Genomic DNA, 21,983 nt, shown 5'->3' on the forward strand with positions numbered 1-21,983 from the left:
TGTTGTCAGGGGGCAGAATGGAAAATGGGAAGAATGGAATAAAGTGGCTGGAATCCTGAAGAGGGAGCACTTCACACTTCAACATTGGTATCAGACCTCATCTGTAATACAGTGGTACCTCGGGTTACATACACTTCAGGTTACATACGCTTCAGGTTACAGACTCCGCTAACCCAGAAATAGTACCTCGAGTTAAGAACTTTGCTTCAGGATGAGAACAGAAATCACATAGCGGCGGCATGGCAGCAGTGGGAGGCCCCATCAGCTAAAGTGGTGCTTCAGGTTAAGAACAGTTTCAGGTTAAGAACGGACCTCCAGAACGAATTAAGTTCTTAACCCAAGGTACCACTGTACAGATTGATCTAGCAGTTCCTTGACAGAACAGATCATGGCAATGTTTTCTACCTGAGCAACCATTAAAAAGTAATTGTTTCAATCTTTTTCACTTACAATTCTCATAGTCGAAAACAAGCCTGGACAAAGCCAGACAATTTGCTGCATCCTTACTATGAGGGGTTAAACAAATAATCAGACCATGAGCCATACAATCACGGAAAACGATAGTTGAGATCACAAAGTTTAGTAGGACAAGGACACGAGTAGGATTAGGACAAAGATACTGAGATATAACTTCTTTTTACATTTCAACGATCCCCACTTTGTGTTCACACTCTATAATTTTGAGTGATACCAATAATTCAGAAAATATAACTTTCTGTGTATATATATTTCCTTCCTAGCATTAGTTGTTCTAAAACAGATACCCACCATGATGCCTATGGTGAAATAACAGTTTGAGTAGTAACCTTATCATCACACAAGAGGAGGGTATGGATTTGGAATGTGAAAATATAGAATCAAAACAAATGATTTCTCACTTTCATTTCTTCTGCTACAAGCTGCATTTCTTGTACTGGATTGATTTGCTTTATTTAGAAAAATGGTATTTTCCCTTGTTTCAATTACATGTACTTCATATTGCAAGGAATCACTGCCAGTTTTTTACTAGTTCTGAACCTTTTTGAAAATTATATTTCTGGTCACATGCGTAGCTGCATTGATTTCTATTTTACATACAGTACCTATTTGTTTGGAGAAACAGAACATTAGATTTGACAGGGCCTTTTCAGTGGTGATTACCTGTTTGTGGCATGCTTTCCTTAGTGAGGTGTGCCTGACTCCTTCATTATTGACTCTCAGGACAAATTTAAAAGTATTCCTGTTTACCCAGGCATTTGATCAGTGAAAGATGCTGTTCCTGGCAATCCTCAGATCACTGGCTGAGACCGCTCTTAACTTTTTAAGAATGTTTTTAACGAAAGTAAGAATATTTTAACTATTTTTGCTTTTTAAAAATGCTTTATCATTGCTGTGTAGGCTCAGAGAGCAAGAGCAGTATATAAATCAGATGCATAATAATTAATAACAATTACTCAAGTTTGCTGTTTGTATTTTGTGAAAACAATAAGCTTGATGTTGAAGAAGTGCACATGACATTTTGAAAGTCGGGAAATATCTGGTGCAGCAATTCAGCTTAACTCCCATGATGTATGGTAGTCTTCCAGAACCAATGGCAGATCAATGTTGATGATGAAAACACCTGTGGCTCACTATAGCTTTTCTATACCAATTCGCACTTTTCTTCTGGCCTACCTGGTGGTAGTGCCTTGGCTAGCTCTTTCTTGGCAGCCATTACTAATATAATTAAAGAGCTTGTCACTCTTTCCCCTAGGCTGAGACCTTCTCTTTCTTACCTAGAGCAATGGGTTTTCTATTTCACACTTCAGTGCATCCCCGATAATAAGAAATCCAATCATCTAGACCACCGAGCAGGTGATGATTGTTCCTTGACATAACCTTCAAGCAGTTAAACAAATTCAGAAGCCAGGTTTGGCTTGTTCCTCCTCCTCTTCTTCCCTCCATATGCATGTATTTAAATTGCAACAGCCAATAATGCAGGCATTCCAATTTAAGCGACCTCTCCAGCAAGTTACATAACCATGTTCATATTTTGTTTTTTAAGCACATAATTAAGCCTATGAGATTCAATCACATTACTGTGGTGTTTTGATGCATGCAAACTCACCAAATATTACTGCAAAGCTGTACTTTCTGCTGGGTTTTCAGAGGTAGAATACAGATTGCCAAGATTTTGAGTGAGCTGCCTCAGAGACCATGTCATTGGGAAGATAGCCAATGACAATCTTTTAGCATCTGGATTCTGGAGCATCTTCCTTATCTCAAGAGAACATGAAACCATGCTTGAACTATGCTGTAAAATGGTTTTTAAAAAGGCACCACATGGACAAGCACACACGCACGGGCAGAAAGATTACAGGCTGTGTTCGGTTGGCAGCTTCATGACAGAGACCATGACCTGACTGAGTAGTGTAATTATGACTCCTGGAAGTGCTTTTCCAAGGTTGAGGAACTTCAGTGTGGTAGCACAGAAAAAGGCCAATACTGAAGCTACTTGAAGAATGCAACTTATGGTAATTCTCCATAAGTATGCATACAGTACCTTATATCATTACATTCTGACACTTATAAAGTGAAACATTCTTTGACAGCTAGCATAGGCTAGCTCTTGGCAATCATGGGATAAGAGGATAGGTCCATTTATGGACCAGCAACGGGTTAAAGAAAATGAAGCTGAAATTAGAAATTAATCGACAGATCTCATAATGGAGGGATGTAAGAAGGGGGTGTCACACACACACACACACACACACACACACACACACACACACACACGGATAAGTACAGGGGGCTGTGCTTTGTAGCATGTTTGTAAATGGCCTGGGATTAAGGATGAGCAGGGCTTTTTCCCGGCCTGAACTCACAGAAACTCAGTTCTGGCACCTCTCAGATGAGCGCCATGGCCATTATAAGAGAACAAGGGAGGTGTTCATCATGGTGAGTTCCAGCACCTCTATTTCTAGAAGAATAGCATTGGGCATGAGCAGTATGGTGGTTATGTTTGTGGATGACACCATGACCTGCTTGTGGGCTTCCCACAGGCATCTGGTTGGCCATGGTGAGAACAGCATGCCGGACTCAAAGGGCTCTTCATAAATTTGATGGTTAAGAGTAAGAAGTCATGGTCTTTGATTATGAGCAATGAAACCTATATGCATTCTGCAAACCATGACCCGTCATTTTACCTTAAATAATGATTGTGAGGACTTTTTTTTTTAAGGTATTATTGTTCATCTTAATTAACTTCTCTCTGTTGATGACACATACTTCCATTTTAATGCTGTTTCTCCTGTCTCTGTCAGATGTTTATATTATCATCTCTTCTAAATGTTTACTTGGACGTCCAAGTTACAAGTACTCTTAAAAGAGAATAGTTTTCTGTTCTAAATCCTTTCTCTTTCCCATGCTGTTTAGCCCTTACCTTAGTGAAGGGCGGGGGGAGTGGAAGTGGGGGGAAACAGTTGCAGAAGCTTGAAACTGTCCCATATATGTTTATTGGGAATTTAGCTATCCATGTAGTTCAAAAAGCTTCTTACAAAGCTATCTATCAAGTAGAGGAGGGGAAACAAGAAATGTGAGTCTAAACCAAAATATTTTATTTTGCCTTTGGAAGCAAGGATATTGCAAAACAGTAGGAGCAATTACTTTCCATGTGTATGGCTACTATTTAGTGCTTCTAGGGGCCTTTCAGCACTTACCATTTATAGTAGCATAGTTGCTGTTTGATCCAATGTTTTTAAGTGAATTCATAACTCATTGCCACCTTGGTCATATGTTGCTGTTATTAGAGAGCGAGTGTGAAGTTTTCTTTTCCATGCAAATGTGCCTGAATTGAGAGAAGTTCAGTGGCTGTAATCACGCCCCTTATATACCCCTGTATTCCTCCAGCCGGTAAATGTCAGAGTTATGAGCAATTGCGTGGGAACAGCCTTTTCACAGCTTTGCGTGGGTGGGTAGGGGTTATTTAATGTCTAGTATTCCAGAATTCTATTTTTGTGGGAGTGTGGGAGATTATAAAAGGAAAAATGTGCATGCCTGAGCTATGGCGAACCCAGTTATTGTGATGAAATTTTGTCTGCTGTTAGTAACTGCTGTTATGGGCAGTACTTTGACTTGGTACTGGTCTCTGCATCTGCCATATCTCTTCTCTGAACTGAGCTAGCAGCTCAGAGGGACGTGGCACAAAACAGACATCTTTCAAACCAAACACCAATCCCATCCTCACAGAAACAGGGGTCATGATTCTACACACGCCACACAAATGAAAATATTGAGGATCCATTCCAGATCTTTCACAAAAGTCAGCTTTTTGTGGGGTTTTGAGTACATTATTCCAGAGTACTGGCCAAATAATTACAAATTCAGCATACCAGAAAATCTGGAGAAAAAGCAGCAACTATGCCGCTATAAATGTTAAGTGCAGAAGGGCCCTAGGACCAGAATGGATAAGCTCAGGTCCAGGGGCCAATGCAGCCCTTCAGGCCTCACTGTGTGGCCACAGAAACTAACCTACTGTGCAAAGGTAATATTCACATTTGTTTCTGCACACACTTTTGCCTCTGGCCCTGCTCACCACTGGCATGTGGCACCCAAAAGGCTGCCCAGAAGGGAATGTGGCCCTCAGTCTGAAAGGGGAAAAAAGGTTCATCAGCCCTGCTTTAGGATGATACCTTAATGAAAGCAACGTTTTTTTCTTAAAACATGAACATATATTTTGATATTTAGGGGGGAAAACCCTCACCTTTGTTAATGTGATTTTTATGCTCTTTGTACTTGTGGCATTTGTAGCTTGAATAAGATTTGCACAGAAAAGCATTTTGTTTACTTTGGAAATCCTAGGCAGCCATCTTTGTTCATTGTTCCACTAATGCTTTTTCCCAGTCTTTAAGGCAGCTTGCTTTGCCTGTTGTATGGATTTACTTGATTAAATGTTACCATATAAATAGCATTGCCTTCATTCTTTTGTTATAAGTAAGCATTCTTGTCTGACGCCTGCCAAAAGACATGTTAAGAAATCTAAGTGCATTATACTAAAAAAATTAAATTGTGTTTCCTTTATCATTAATGTCCCCAGGGCCAAAAAATGTTGGGAGGCATGATATAGCTTAGAAGTCAACTGACACATCAGGACCATGGACCACTCACCAACAGGGGAGCAGAACGGCTGAAATATCCAAAGGCCAAGCTTTGGTGTTGGTCTAGAGCAGGTAACGCAGTAAGGATTAATAACCATAACTCAGTAACAGACATATACAGAGCTGTAAGTGCAGAATATTGACATAAACCGATAATACCTTTTAGTAATCAATGAAGAACCTGGAAGCACTTCGTGCTCCAGCATGATTGAAACTAAACAGATTACTGTATATAATATACAGTATGCCCAACAGGTTGCATCCTATGTTTGTGCAAGTGTAATACATCTTGTGCAACTGATCTTCTCCCCCTGCAGTTCCCCAAAACATCTCCAGAGCTCCACCTGAACCTTATAGGCTGGGTCATTTTGGAACTGCAATGGGATAGAGGAAGTACCTGGAACTGAGTGGAGGGATCGTGTAGCAACAAACTCCCATTCATTCAAGGTCCCTTCCTCCTGGCACTATAGTCCCACATGACATAGTCCATGCTGCTCAAGAAGTCCCCTTTCCTCAGGACAGGCTTTTGGGGGCAACCAAGGGGAGGGAAAAATGGGCTGTGCAAGCTGGCTGGATCTGATAGGAATTGTAATCCAAAACTTAAGGAGAGCCCCAGGTTGGACAAGGCTGAGCTAGCCATGCACGTTAGGACCTTTGTAAGGCTTCTGCCTCTGTTTTGTTTTGCTTTGCACCATGTACGAAGAATATTTATTTAGCGGGGAAGATTCTTGAGAATATATTTTGATGGGTGAATTTCAAGCTGTACCTAAGGATGTCCCTTTACTGATGCGAGACATTTGTGATTCAGTGGAGGCTTCTGTCAATTCTCCAGGGAGGGAAGTAATTTTCAATGAACTCTATGGGGCCCCATTTTCTCTGGCCCATTCTGTCCCAAAGCACTGGAGAATTACTTGAAACAATATGGGTAGTAATATGCAGGCTACAGGTGGGAGGGGAAATTGGCAAAAAATCCCCTTCCTCTTTATTCCACTGATGGAACCCTCTGGTGGTTCAAAGAGTCTCCTGTCAGCAGAGGAATACCAAACTGTATACAACCCTCAGTTAGTCCAGTTTTTGCCAAGGCAATTAAACTGAACAAGAGGTCTTATTTTGAAATGAATGTTATTTGAGGAAGAATGTGTGGTTTGTGAGTATTCAAGATTAATGTGAAGTCTAATTAATGTGAAGTCTAAATTTACCACGCTTTTTAAAAGATGCAATTATCAGTCTGAGGGCAAAGCAAGGGAACAGAATTATGACATTTAAAAGAATGTTTGTACTAAATTTTAGAACTGTGTTCTAACACAGATCCTTAGAGCAGTTCTGCACAAGCTATTAAGGAAGAACAGGATTTTAAGGACTTCCCCTGAAAACTAAATGAGTGACTGTCCCAATCTCAGATTTTTGGTACCCAGCTTCCTGTGCTTCAATCGATGAGGGCTTCGTAAAGTAATTTCTGCATGAGATGTTTTCAGGAAGTGCAGTCAGTCAGGAAGATTTCAGAGCACAACTGCAATGTATAATGGGAAGAAGAAGAAGAAGAAGAAGAAGAAGAAGAAGAAGAAGAAGAAGAAGAAGAAGAAGAAGACGACGACTCATAGCCACCTCACAATGATTAGGGAAATTAATCACACCTACTAAAATTTTAAAGAATTTCAAAAATGCTCTGAGAAATAGGCAGGAAAAAATGAAGTCTCTTTCCCAGGAATGAAAGAGGAAATGGAGAAGACATGTTTTGGAACAGCACTGGTTTCAAAACATCTGCTGGCCTCCAGCTCAGAACTTCTTTTTCAGGGCAGAGGGTGTCCAGCAATGGCATGCTGAACCACTACGTCTGTTCTTGGGGAAGCATTCAGACAAGCACATTCTGTGCAGATTAAAATAGCAGCACAAGCAAATTCTTCATATTGCTTTCTGTTGGCAGTTCTAAATGGTTTCAGAAGAGAGGCTCTTTTCAGTTATCTGGCTGAGAAGCAAAAAACAGAACAAAAATCTTCAGCAAGAATAGTCAGTGCAAAACAAGCATTCTACCAGGTATAGAATATTAGACCCCTGGAGTGCAACCCCCTTTATTGTGCATCTTCTGCATTTTAAAAAATCTTTTATTGAAGTAAAATTGCTTCTGTGTAGAAAAGGAAAAGCTTTTGCTGTTCTCCCTGCCTGCTCTCATTTGAAATATCTAATTTTGCATGTGGCTGCAGAAGAGAGGCTCTGAGTGATGCTTGTCGGAAGCTCTTTATGTGGGTGGGGGGAGGAGGTAATAGTGTGGAAAGAGAGCTAGAAAGAAGGCAGTGGACTTGCATAAAGGAGGGTTTCTACCAATCTTGCAAGTCAAATCCCTGAAGATGTGTGAGCTCTGAAGGGTCCTCTTTAGAAACACATGAAAAGATATAATTCCACATAGCAGGCACTAGCAGGAGCCAAGGGATATATGATTTGCATCTGCAGGAGGCACACATACTATAATAATATAATAATTTATTATTTATACCCCACCCATCTGGCTGGGTTTCCTCAGCCACTCTGGGAGGCTTCCAACTGAATATCAAAAACTATACAGCATCAGACATTAAAAACTTCCCTAAACAGGGCCGCCTTCAGTTGTCTTTTACTTTTAGTTGTTTATTGCCTACAAATGACCTACAACCCACTTTGAGAGAATATTGCAAAACTAAATCTATTATAATCTGAATCTCTGATATCATATTTGTTCTTAAATCCCCAGGTTGCCAAAGAAAGGCACTTAAAAAAACCACAGAGAGCTCTCTTGACTTCCAAGCCCTCTGTGTGAAGAAATAAGACATGGAAGGGAACAGAAGTGTGCCTTCTGGTCCCGTTCCCAAAGGGCTCTGCCCACCAGTCATTATCATCCACCCCCATGCACCTACCAATCTATGTACTTCTGACTTCCATGGTTTCATCAAAAGTCTGAAGGACTGATCCCACCTGTGGGTTCCACCTACAGAATCTCCATTCACATAGGGCTCCCCCAGTTGTGTGGAGAACCCCCCATGCTTACATCTGGCTTCCCCTTCAGACCCCCACCAAATGCAGAGGTCAGAAGGTTTCAGTCAAGCTGGGTGTTGGGAACGTGGGTAGCAGGGTAGTGACCCTGATCTTCCTTATTAACATGTTAGCCCTCCACATGAAAATAGAAATTCAGATTATTGGGCAAATATTTTGGCATCAGTCTGAAAAAGTTTGCAAATGCCTGAGAGGAACCTGGGAAGAGGTGAGAAACTCTATGGAGAACGTCAGTAGAACTGGACGCCTGGAAGAAACCACTTTGGCCAAAGGCACCTAGTACCATAGCCATGTTGCCTCAGCCTTGGAGAATCTCTCTGATCATGTTCCAAGACCTACCTTGTCCCTGATTCTTCCCTTCTTGGATCTCAAAGGTGGCAGCATTTAGGGATGTGCATGTATAGATGCTAGAAGAGGATATATTCTTCCTTCTTCACATGTGTGAGTTCAGCAGAGTGCACCCCTTTGCAGATTAAAATGGAAGCTTTGATAGGCTAGTTTTAGCCTTTTAGTTTAAGTAATCCAGGATGCTTTAAGGCAGTCTAGATTCTCCTGGTATTTCCTCCTTTTCTCCCCGTTAAAACAATAATCACACAAACAGTATTGTAAAAGGTAAAAAGAGCAATTACTCACTCAGAATACTTGAAGAGTAACTGATACAGCAGCTTTGTTCATGTGGGCTTAAAATGGTGATCCAGTTCCAAAGTCATACTTTAGTCTAGACCAGGGGTTGTCAACCTGGTCCCTACAGCCCACTAGTGGGCGTTTCAGGATTCTAGCTGGGCGGTAGGGGGTTCTACGGAACAAGCTGAATCCTCCTTCCATTGAGCACTGGTGGGTGGTAAGGATATTTTACCATCAAGAAAGATGCATTAGTGTGCAGTAGGTATAAAAAGATTGACTGCCCCTGTTCTAGACAATTGTTCTCACATAGCTGGAATGAGGGGGAAAGAGGAAGCGCCCTGGTCAGGTGAGGAGATTATATATACACCCTCCCCTTGACAGGTTACTGTGGGAGTTTTTCCTCAGAGTCCACTAGAAAACTTACAGGACTCTGAGCTTCAGCACCTATCATGTGTCTATTTAACAAACATGCATTGTTGGCTTGACTCTATTGTAAATATCCCAAACACCAGACCTAGTGGGAAAGCAAGTGTGGAACAGGAGTTCTTCCTAGGCTGGCAGGAGGCTTTAGGGTCTCTTTGGGATGAACAGTCTCCTCTGTAGGAAGGAGATGCCAGAGGAGATTCAGCTTTGGACAATGGCCTGGAGATGACCAGGAAAGGGAGGGACTGGCATAAGCCTCTCTGGTTCTTTGGGACCCTTAATGCAATAACAGTTCCAGCACGAGAGCCAGTGTAGAGTAGTGGTTAAGAGCAGTAGAATCGTAATCTGGTGAACCGGGTTCGCGTCCCCGCTTCTCCACATGCAGCTGCTGGGTGACCTTGGGCTAGTCACACTTCTTTGAAGTCTCTCAGCCCCACTCACCTCACAGAGTGTTTGTTGTGGGGGAGGAAGGGAAAGGAGATTGTTAGCCACTTTGAGACTCCTTCGGGTAGTGATAAAGCAGGTTATCAAATCCAAACTCTTCTTCGTCTTCACTGCTCACCTGACTCTGGGCTAGGTGAAGCTATGGTATATAAGGATGCTTGATACTTTTAGTTGTCACTAGGGAATCATTACCACAATTGTGCACTTGGCCCTAGAAATTTCATGTCACAATTCTGGATTTTCACTGTTTAAAACAGCCACTGTTTAAAACAGCAGCAGCATAATAGCTAACAAGTTAAATGGCAGGAAATAGTGAGAAAAACTGCATGGAGCCACACAACAGAAGCAAAGGCATAATGGCAATTGTGTTGTTGTGTTTTCCTTAGAATAATAAGGAAGGCTGACAATGCATTCGAATGGTCTAATATTTCCTTCCCACTGTGTACCACAAAAGCGATTGAATCACTCTCTTCAAATAATATGTAAATACAAAGTTTGGCAACTGTGCAACAGTAAAAAGTCTCTGAAAATATAACATTTTTGTGAGCTTCTTGAGGAAAAGTGTAATATAGAACTTCTACTTAGGATGATTAATTACCCCTGTCTGTCACTTTGCCTTGATTAATTTCAGCTAATGTTTATCATCAACTGGTAAAGTTTCTTTCAGTTAGTTTAAAGTGCCCCAGTACTAAAACATGGTAATAGCTGACAAATCCCAAATAAGCTGTATTTAACAGACTAATTTCATGCACATTCTGCTGGCAATTGCAAGGGTGTGCCAATTTTGTGTTCAATGATTAATAAGCAGGTTCTATATTGCACTAATGTTTTACTGGATTAATAAACAGTGCAGAGATAAATTTATCCTACAAAACTCCCTGCACTAAAATTTACAATGTTTTACTATAGTAGCCTGTTGGGGTTAATTAACATTTCTTCTGACCCTTCAGGATAGTATTAATCTTGTTCAGTAAAACTATATGTTTTCTTCTAGTGGGAATTCAATTTGCATGTTTAGACTTATCTCCAGAGTTAAAAACATACATGCTATAAGAAATGCAGAAAAATTGAAACAATTATTGTGAATCAATCATTAAGATTTTAAGAGGTCATCAGGAAACCTCAGAAAATTACCTCTCTCTAAAGAATTGAGTGCAACCTATTTTAGTGCACAAGACAGGCCAAGAGTTAGGGAAAACAGAGTCTCATCTGGTCTCTGAAAGGAGGGTTTTATTGCCAGGGCTAATCTCTTGGCTCAGGCACTAGGGTGATATAGATAGACCAGCTAATCCCAAATAATCTCACTCAGAACCTTTAACATTTAAAAGGGCAATTTCATTAGGAGGTAGAGCAGCAGAAAGGCTTAAGCACAGCAAAAGGAAAGGGATGTTAAAAATCTCTTTCTCAGTACCGTCAGTTTTATTCTTGGCCCTGCTCTCTGTTTCCTAGGTAGGCTATGATCATACTTAGGCAGAAATCTTATGCACACCTAATGAACACTGGGATGGCAGGACCTCTGAAAGGAAGCTGACTGTTCCCCAGGCAAAGCTTAAGAAGATTAGTCTGCAATTGGAAATTTACATTTTCTCAGATCTAGCAAAATTTCTTATAGAACAAGAACAAATTAGTAATTTTTAAATCCAGTAAGTATGATTACCCCTACATCAATAAAACTAATAATTTCTAGGAATTGCCAAAAGGAGGACTATCTCTGCAAAAATCAGTTGTCATCACTGAACCTCCCTACTTTGGTGATTTTTTGGGATGTAAGTGTGTAAGGCAATAAGATGTTTCATGTGCTCAAAAATAGCATCTTTGGTTTCATTTGCCCTCAGTGATGTCATCAGTTCCGTATTCTTGAACGGCTAGGATCACCCATACAATTCATCCAGGAAGCATTAACTTTATAATAGCTCCACAATGCAGACATTTTCTTGCTTGCCTGAGTAAGTCCTGATATTTATTAGCAACCAAATGAAAAATGGGTGGATCATGTAGCCAAGGAACTCTGCATTCTTGATACGTACCAGTACTTTTCAGCAAGCAAGGATTTAATAACCCACTCTAAAGGTATTTTTTAGGTGGGCACTGTACATCATTGATCTTATTTATAAAATATAAACTCCAATATCTTCCCAAGATGCTGCTGTAAAAACAAAACGAAACACAAAAGGTGTGTGTTTCCATTTATGATGGAAGTGTCATTCAGTGACAGCTTTTGAGGAAATGCTGTTCTGAGAAATTAATAACAAAGCTAGAATGGATGCCAACCACTCAGTTAGGCGTTGCTGGGGATATGAAATGGATCAAATTATTAACATCATTATATTTATTTATACCCCACTTTTCCCCCCTAATGGGACTCAAGACAGCTTACAGATAAAAAAGGAGAACCACTAAAAACATAGAAAAAACCCCATTAAATTCAACACTGATAGAATTAAAACTATATGTTTATATAACTCTTACCTCCAACATTCACATATTGTCCGCATATCATCAAAATATTTGAATTAATATAGTCTCCCTGCAAGAACTGGGACTGATATATACGCAGTTGCTGCAAAACAACTGATTTTAATGGAATCAAACCTAGTTTCACTTTAAAGCAACTCCATTGATCAGCACACTTCATTGGCAAGCCCAACACAAAAGGATCTATATAGGTAGTCAATACAAAGTTCTCATTGAACAGAACTGATAATCTTTGAAATCGGTTACAAACAGTTTACAGAAATGGATAAAAAATGCAGCATAATTTCCATAGGTCAGCTTTGAGCAATTTGCAGAGACAAATTAGACAATTCTAATTTCCAACAAGTGTTTTAAATAACCTGGTTTGGGAAATTTCATTGATCATGTGGAATTGTGCTTCTTGGGTTAAGGATTTGCAAACTACCATAAGCTATGGCAGGTTAGCAAGCTGCAAGCAGTAAATTATTAAGTAAGGGACTCATATAAAGAAACTCATTATTTATTGAAACCCTGTAAGCAGAATGAAGCAAGTTCTCTATTTTGTGGGCTCTGTTTTAGTTCACCTTACTATGATCCACCCATGTGATCCTCCTGCATGCTTGTTTTGAAAAGACATGTGGCAATGTACAACCCATCTATATATTTTTTTAGTGTCCAGGGTCATAGTCATCCTTATTTTTGTGGATTTCAGTGTAGCAGGTTATAACTTTATGACCCAACAACAACCTCACTTGGCCTACCATAGCGCTTCTCAGTTTTCTGTTACTTTTTAATAAATAGTCTGACTCCTTGATGCCCACTGCAGAAATTCCTCACAGCATTAATAGCTCCCTGATGTGTTTTTTGTAATTAAATTGCTGCTGTTATTGAAATACCCAGTTCTTGAGATCAGCTACATCTGTGCTTTTAAGTCAGCACACTCAACCAAAAATTAGTTACTCCTTGGACCCCTCTTCACTCCATCACCTTCACCCTCCTGTCTTAGAACTCTCCTTTAAAATGAATTCTGTGGTTGCCCCTGGCAACCTGTCCCTTGAATTCTGATTCTTCACCGTGGGTATTGTAGAGTTAATTGCTAAAGATTAAGCATCAATTGCCTTTGAGAAGCTTTGTTCACACTTCAGCTAAAGCTGCTTCCAGACAAAAGCCTTTCAGATGGGGGGGGGGGGGATCAGGCATGATTATTTTTTGTATCTGGCAAACATGGCAGCCTTGATCCCTGTTGGCCATGGGGCAAGGGAACTACAAGAATGTGGCACAGAAATAGCTGGCACCTCTTGCATGCAATACTTTCTTCCAACTCAAGAAAAGGCTGTGTAGCTCAAGTTTATGGACCAATGGAAAGGCATGGGCGTGGCTAGCCCTGAATCTGGATTTCACACTACAAATGGTGAACATATAGTTTCTCCCACCTGTGAATCCCAAGGCAAGACCAAGGCACCAGTATGCAGGTTTTTTACGGCCAATTTTACTACAGTTTACAAAATTTAGTGGAAAGCAACACTTGTGGGAACTTATCCATGTGGTGTAATCCTAAGTATGTGGACTCAGAAATAATTCCCAGAGAGTGAGCCACACACCCCTAGTAAATAGATTCAGGACTGCATCCTTCATTATGAGAAGATAGAAATGAACAGCGTAGGCAGCGTTTTGTGGACTAAGGTTCATATCGAAGTGGTATCCTCATAAGTAGTACTCGTCTGGATATCCAAACCTACCCTTAATGACCTTTCTGGAAACATTGCTTTTAACAGAAGCAGATGATATAAGTGAGGCTTGCAACCTGGGGAGGTTACTTCGGGGCTGCTAATGCAGCAGTTTGACTTCACCTCCGAAGGCACACTCCATCATCTCTCAAGACAGTCAGATGCCAACAACAACAAAGGTGAGGCATATTTGTCAACTAAGCACACGTTTGCTTTGCACCTTCTGCATAGTCTGTAGTTCTCTGGGAAGAAAATACCCAGAAAGGGCCCAGTCTATTTGTGTATAGCCCTGATGGGATTCTACGGCGTGTTTCCTACCTACAAAATATCTTCCAACAGTATCAAAGACCTAACTACAAAACAATAATGACATGAAGTTCAGAACACAATGGCTTAAAGCCTATAACACCACATAAGAAACAGTTCTTAATTTCCCCTGTGGTTTTCTGTAATCTCTGACAATGTATTTATATTCTATGTAGCCTTCCAATGTGTGATAGGATCCCTGAATAGCAATATAAATGTAACATGATTCCAGAGAGTGATATTAGGATACAAGAGTTCTCCCAGACAATGCATTAGCTATTGATAATCTTTATGAATAATTTTATTGCTTTTTATTACTACAAGATTCAGTTTTATTATAGCCTATTCCTTGCATTTTCAAATGAATTATTTTGACAGTTTTGTCAAGCAACCCTTTTCAAATGCAATTCTGGAATTGCAATTCTAGTTTGGATACAAAATGTAATTAACAGCCCCTCATCACTAATGTGAAATTGAAAGTAAAAATATATCCCTGCCTTCTTGCGCTTTTCTTGCTTTTTTAGTCTCTTAGACACATGATAGTGTCTTACTTTTCACTTTATAATTCAGTGTGCTACTTGTAATAAAACACTAATTGTTCAGTGCCTTTTGTCATTAGATATTCCTTATTAAAGTTAAGCATTATTTGGGCCCAAGCTGGCCAGGACAAGTATGTGCATTTCTATGCATAAGAAAAGATTGTACAGATGTCCAGTGCAATGAACATGTGCATCACCACACCTGCATTAACTTTGTATGAGGTCCTCTCTTGCTGTGGCAAGGATATGGGAGAATGTCTTTTTATGGGAGTGATATTCTACTCCTTTTAATCTTCACACTAGTTTGAGTCTCTCCACACTGCCTCCCCCCCCCCCCCAGTTTCCCTGTTGTTGTGTGTGTAATTTCTCTCACTCTTGCTACAAGAAGACTTTCCTCCCTGAAAAATGTACTGGTTTCTATTGCAAGGATGCTTATATAGTTTGTAAGAATCATGGTGCGAGACAAACTTATTTCAGGCTGGAATCCTATGTGCACTTATGCCAGAGTAAGTTCCAAGGAACACAGTGGGGTTTGGTTAGGTGTAAACATGCATAGGATTGCATTTCCAATTCCCTGGGGAGGGGAGGGAACCTCACCTCGGTCTTGCTGCAGATAGTGGGTTAGTGAAGTTGAAAGGTGAAAACTAGAGCAACTATTTGCTTCCAAGGTGGAACTAGAAGGTGCTGAGACTAATGTCACCTGTAAAACCCAGGTACAAAGAACAATATGTAAGTTATTGCAGTTTTCAGAAGACACTCAAGAGAGAGAAAACACACTCACACAGATACAAACCAAGAGATGAGGTAGAAATTTAGCTGAAGCTTACGTTTTCCACTTTTTTGTAACAAACCTACTTCACATTTCCCAAAAAAATATGGAAACCAAAATGCAGATATCATTCAAAATTCACACTTCTCTTAATTTTGTGATGCAGTTCTCCAACCAAAGAATAAGTATAAAAATGTGCACACTCAGGAACAGTGTGCATGAACAAGCATATGTTAGTGAAAATAGCAGATAATGAAAATCAACAAATTTGTCCATCCTTGTACACACCTACCTGTTTTAGGCCACATAGGAGCAATTGGGTTGTATATGCTGAATTATTTGAAACTTCTCCCTTGTTTGAAACCTCCAGATGAGAATAGTGAGCTAAATGAAACGTTAAGCACCCTACTGGGTTTGCCTGAAAAGGCTGCATATTCTAGTGTGTAACATTTGCATAAGGTGATTTTCTCTTTCACCATCGGTTCAGCAGAATATTCCTGGTTCTGTTGAGGGGTATCATTTGGGAACAGAGGCATTTCCATCTTATCCTGCCCATGCTTCAGTTTACACCTGATTCCTCACAATGGCTGTATCTATTATTAGCTATAAAATATGTAGACACCAGATGATCCTTTATCTCACAAATAATGCATGAGCTAGACACAAAGGGGCCCATTCAGCTTTACATATTCCCTGTCAGCACCTTGGTCTCACCTGTTCTGTTCTGGATGATGAGGTCTTTAAGGTGCTAAAAAGGTCTAATGTAAAAACATCCTCATTATTGGAGAAGACCATGAGGCTCATCTGCAGAATCTGAATGTACTTTTAGATTGTCTAGCAAAATGTGGGCTAAGAGCATGGCAAGGTGATGTATGAGTTTGTCAGACCTTTCCATGAATACTTCAGGTGTTGTAGATCAGGGGTGGCTTAACTGACAAAGCTATATGTCTTGTCAACATAATGTTTATTCCAGCTGCTTAATTATAATGGCACATTTCTACTGAACTTAATTAGCCAGTTTATTAACAGGCTACATGAATGTCTACCAGCAAAGAGGAAACGGATCACATAAACATACATGAAGATGACCAAAACACTTCAAACACAGTTTAATCATTTTGTATAGCTCCTTTCATATGTCAGGAGTGTTCTGATGGTGTTTCCTGCTTGGCAGGGGGTTGGACTCGATGGCCCTTGTGGTCTATTCCAACTCTATGATTCTATGATGATTCTATGATTCTATGATTCTTTCTTTTGCAGCCAGCATGTGACCTCTTCCCATATGAAGTGGCCATGGTCCTCTCTCACATTTCTTCTGATGGCACAGTGAAAAAAATTGCTTCATGTAAACGTAACACATCTGAAAGGCATGACATTTAATGATGAGGATAAAAATAATTTAAAGCCTTTATCATTGGTATTTGCCAAATCATTCCTAAGGCAGGGGTGCAGTTGTCTTAGATCCACTGAAGTTTGACCTTCAGATATGCTTTCTATTTTCACCCTCTCCAATGCATGCTCTAGGAGTAATTTTGCAAACCTGACAGCCAGCTCTGGAAATGCCCACTTCAATATAATTTTGCAAACCTCGTGCATTTTCTCTCTCAGAACCAACATATTTAGAAATGTAAAGGCTAGGGCTATAATCCTAAACACACTTGCTTGTGGATAAGTGCCACTGAATAGAGTGGGGCTTACCCTTGAAGAAATATGACAGGCTTGTGCTATTCCCAGAATTCAGGTCAATTGGACCAGAAGGATAACTGACTATGAAAACAGCTATCAACAAGAATCTATATACAATAGCACCATGTTAAAATTTAAAATCAGAAACCATCAACTGACTATTAAAGAAATATATTTTCTTAACTGCTTGCCACAAGCCTGGTGGAATAGAAGAGTTTTCAGCAGATATTTAAAGGCACCTACTGAAGACACCTACTGACTCTCTGTTGGTAGAGCATTCCACATGACTGGGGTGATGACACTAAAGGCCTGGTTTCTTGGTGCTGTCAGATGAGCCTCACGAACTCAGGGCACAACCAATGATGTCCCTGAAGATGATCTCAGTGACTGAGATGGAATAAGAGAGTTTAGGCAGTCCTCAAGGTACCATTGCAAGATCGACAAATATTTCCATAGGGGACAACAGTTTGCACTGCCACCCTCCTCTCCCTCCTTGTGAACTGCCCCAACAAATTTTATGGGCATTTCTGTCTCTCAGCTCCTGATGGCCCACCTACACTCCCCTCTACCTACAAATACCATCCCTAACTGGCAGATGAGGATGTTGGCTGATCTGGATAAGATAAGATAGGAAGAATGTGATAAATAAAGACAGCCTTTTCACAAAAGTTACCAACCTACAATTTTTTTACAGTGGTACCTCAGGTTACATACGCTTCAGGTTACATACACTTCAGGTTACAGACTCCGCTAACCCAGAAATAATATTACCTCAGGTTAAGAACTTTCCTTCAGGATGAGAACAGAAATCGTGCTCCAGCGGCACGGCAGCAGTGGGAGGCCCCATTAGCTTAAGTGGTGCTTCAGGGTAAGAACAGTTTCAGGTTAAGTACAGACCTCCGGAATGAATTAAGTACTTAACCTGAGGTACCGCTGTACTAGCCTGCCTCGAAACACACACCTGTGTTAGCCATATGTGGCAGATTGACTTGAAAGAATAAAAGTATCATCTCTTTTCCATATTATGGAAATTTTCTTGCCTGGCCACATGAAGTCAGTTTCTATTTTCTTTAGACCAGGAGAAGTAATGGCTTAAATGAATGCCACGTTCTTTGTTGTTCAAGTCATACATTGTTGCATGCCACCTCAATCTCTGAGTGGTAAGGTTCTAGGGTTTGGTTTCTTTGGAATGAGAGACAGCAGAGACCGCGGTGTCCTTATGATAGATGGCTTGTTTACACATATATACAACCTGAGCCTGTGATGGAGGGACTCACAGCGTTAATATCCCAGAAGGTCTTGCTTTTCCCATAGCCACAAAATTGGATCCCAGGAGAAATCAGGCCCGGCTCTATCTCTCAGCTGCCCAGCCTTCTTCCTGCTTCTAGCTTCTCACTCATACTCTGGTTTTTGTCTTTCTAACTTCCAGCAGGTTGAGGGAGGGGAGCCACTTCCCTTTTTTATCTTGATGACCCATACAAAGGCAATTCTTATGAAGCTGGCCTGGCTATTCCAGCAATGGAGTCCTCCATTTTTTAACCTTTGCTGGATCAAGGAATTAGAAGGATCTCTGGTGCCAAACACACAATGCTATGTAGCTTTATTTCAGGGTTGGCCATAGTTAGTTTCTGCAAGAATCCAGAATCTCTTTCCCTTCTTCCTATTGCCTGTACCATCTTTTTTGTAATCTCCCAAAATATGCCTGCTTTTAGTGATGTTGAATATTCAAACTGAATATCCATTACAAATCCTGCAGGAAGCAATTTGGAAGCAACATAGGAGTAAGCTTATCAATATTTTTACATTAATATTTATAAAGTTCTCTATCATGCTTCCTCATCAGTAAATGTCACATTAAAAAAAAGCTTTGGATCAAATTAAGATCCCAGTAGAGGGAAGATATTTGTTGGATAATTAGCAATTGGAGGAGATAGTAATGAAAGCTTCCTGTGTTGTAAAGCTGTTTGCTTAATGTAAGAGAGAGAAGGAACAATTATTTCAAATCCAAGGTTATGAAGAAATAACTCAAATATCCTCAGCAGTTTAATTTAAAGGTTTTGTACTACTGACCTGCTCCAAAGGTTATTAAGCAAATATCACTGTGCCACAAGACATGCGCGACCTCAGCATTGTTCCACAAGACATGCCACAAGACATGCATTGTGCCACAAGACATGCCTAACTACCACTGCCATAGGTGGTAGCTCTGCTTGTTTTTAAGACCACAAATATAATTTTCCTTGGCTTTTTATTCCACACTAGTTTTTCTTTTTCTTTTTGATAGGATGAGAGGGAAATGTGTACTTGAGGAGTTAACGGAAGAAGAATTGTTCTGGGATTATCAGGGCTGTTAATGAATTGGGTGTGAAAATTAACTTGTGCAATTTGTGAGAGTTTTCACTTGGGAGAAATAAATCAAAGGTAAACTGATTTGGCAGAGATATTGGTGTGATATTAGTTGACTTAAATAATTGAATGGAAAGTTATTTGTGGGTGAACTGGGTACATGTTTATAGGTTTGTGTGTTGTGGGCATTGTGCTGCATTAGTAAATGTGGGACCAAAGGTAAGATTTGGTGCTTGGAAATCTTCTGGGTCTTGAACTCAATTCCTTGGGACATTGCCTATCTGTCATTCTCTCTGGTCTGTTTTCTGTGAAACTGATGTTTTGTGTGTGGCTAGATGTTGAAGCCATTAGGCTTTGTGGCTAGTCTTACTTGGCTTGGTGCATAGAATATAATGTGTCTTTGACTCACCAGTCATCATTTTTACGATACCATGAAGTGAAAAACCCCCGAAAACTTTATTTAACCTAGACCCTAGAGTTATTGTTGAATGTCACTTCAGCTTTCCTATGATAGCATTTATAACAGTGGATTAATGCTCAAAGATTATTCATGACATACCACGATATGCCCTGCCATATGATTACATATCTAGAATATTTATAAGACTTAAATTCATTTGAAAGAGAGAAAACTTGAAGAAATCTTTTGACAGTGGCATAAAGTATTACCGCTAAGCTCTAGAAATAATATTCTCTGTCAAAAATATTAGATCTAGTGAACAAATCATGGGACACTTTTGCAATGAAGAAATTGAGAAAATGTCCGTTTGAGGAATATTTTGTAAGGAGCTTGGCACTATTACTAAATTAGCCGATTAGTTTATAGGGGGATGATCTAGTTGCCAATGCAGACCATGTAGCAGAAGCTTTGATCAATAAAATTTTAGCAGAAGAAAGAAAGAATTAGGCCTACCATATTCCCTTCATCTGAGAAAATTGAGCTATTGAAGTACTTGACACAGCAGGGCTCCACTAAGTCAGTACATTATTATTAACATGTCCCTGATGCCAAAAGTCCCTTAGCCTATATACTTAGCAAACTGCATAATAAGAAGAGGATGAACACTAAAACATTGAGATATAAAAAGCACAAATATGCAGTCCACAATGCACTAAATACACTGAAGTCATGCTCCATTATCTGAAAGAGAATTAAAGCAAATGTTCTGCTATCAGACCTCCAAATATCAGTCTGATACTTAAAGTGTTAATAATTATTTTCAACACATCAATATTTGCAGGTCTAATGTACAATGCAGTGACATTCGGATTTCTAGGCCAAGTTTTTGAAGACAAACTTTCTTGTTTGTTTTTCTTTGCAGATGGAAGTTGGCTTAGATTTTTCCAATATGGATGGAAGAATCATTCATTCCTTGATGGCTAGCCAAGGAATAATGTAATATACACAACAGCTGCAAAGGCAGCTGCACTTGCTACCCACACAGATGGAATACAAGTGTTCCAATGCAACTGAAAGATGAGGCAGAATGAAAATGGGGACAAAAGAAAACCATGGAAGGGTCAAACACATAATTTGGTTTCTTTGTAGGATGTGAATGTACACATACATCCCTAAGATTGCTATTGCATCAAATAGCTATGAGTCCAAGAAGAGAAGCCAAAAGTTTTACTGATGATTATTATAGAAAAACAGGTTGCTTAATATATGAAAACTCCACACAAGACCCTAATGAATGGGTAAAATGGGTACTGTGTTATACTCACAAACATTAATATCTAGCATATGTAATTGTTACTGCCCTTAATAACTCTGTGAAGAGAAAAGGTTTAGATGGGCTGGTCATTATTTTCACTTAGATGAAAATACCTTTTGTAGATTGAGGTTTCAGGATATGTGTGAGAGGGCTTCAACCTACAGGAATAGCTGAAATTGGACTACAGAAAAAGGTTTTCCCCCAAGGAATTAGATATACAGTACCATTATATATGTATCTGGGTATTGTGTTTGGTGTTGTGTATGTTGAAGAGGGGACTTTATTGTGCTCATATATGCGAGGCAGAGAAATTAGGAGTTTAAGCAGTGGTGGTACTGCTTTTCTGGTAGAGAAACCTCGCATATCAGTTTGCAAATAGTGATCCATAATATAGTACCACACCGAAGAATTGTGCTTTTGAACTATGGTGTTAGAGGAGACTCTTGAGAAGATCAAACCTATCCATTCTTAAGGAAATCAGCCCTGAATGCTCACTGGAAGGACAGATTGTGAAGCTGAAGCTCCAATACTTTGGCCACCTCGTGAGAAGAGAAGACTCCCTGGAAAAGACCCTGATGCTGGGAAAGATTGAGGGCACAAGGAGAAGGGTACGACAGAGGACGAGATGGTTGCGCAGTGTTCTCGAAGCTACCAACATGAGTCTGACCAAACTGCAGGAGGCAGTGGAAGACAGGAGTGCCTGGCTTGCTCTGGTCCATGGGGTCACGAAGAGTCGGACACAACTAAACAACAACAAAAAGCTTTCTAGGTGTGCAATGAATGATGGACTCTTAGAAATATAACTGTGTTTC

Source organism: Podarcis liolepis (assembly GCF_965112155.1).
Source record: "Podarcis liolepis genome assembly, chromosome: 4".
NCBI lineage: Eukaryota > Metazoa > Chordata > Lepidosauria > Squamata > Lacertidae > Podarcis > Podarcis liolepis.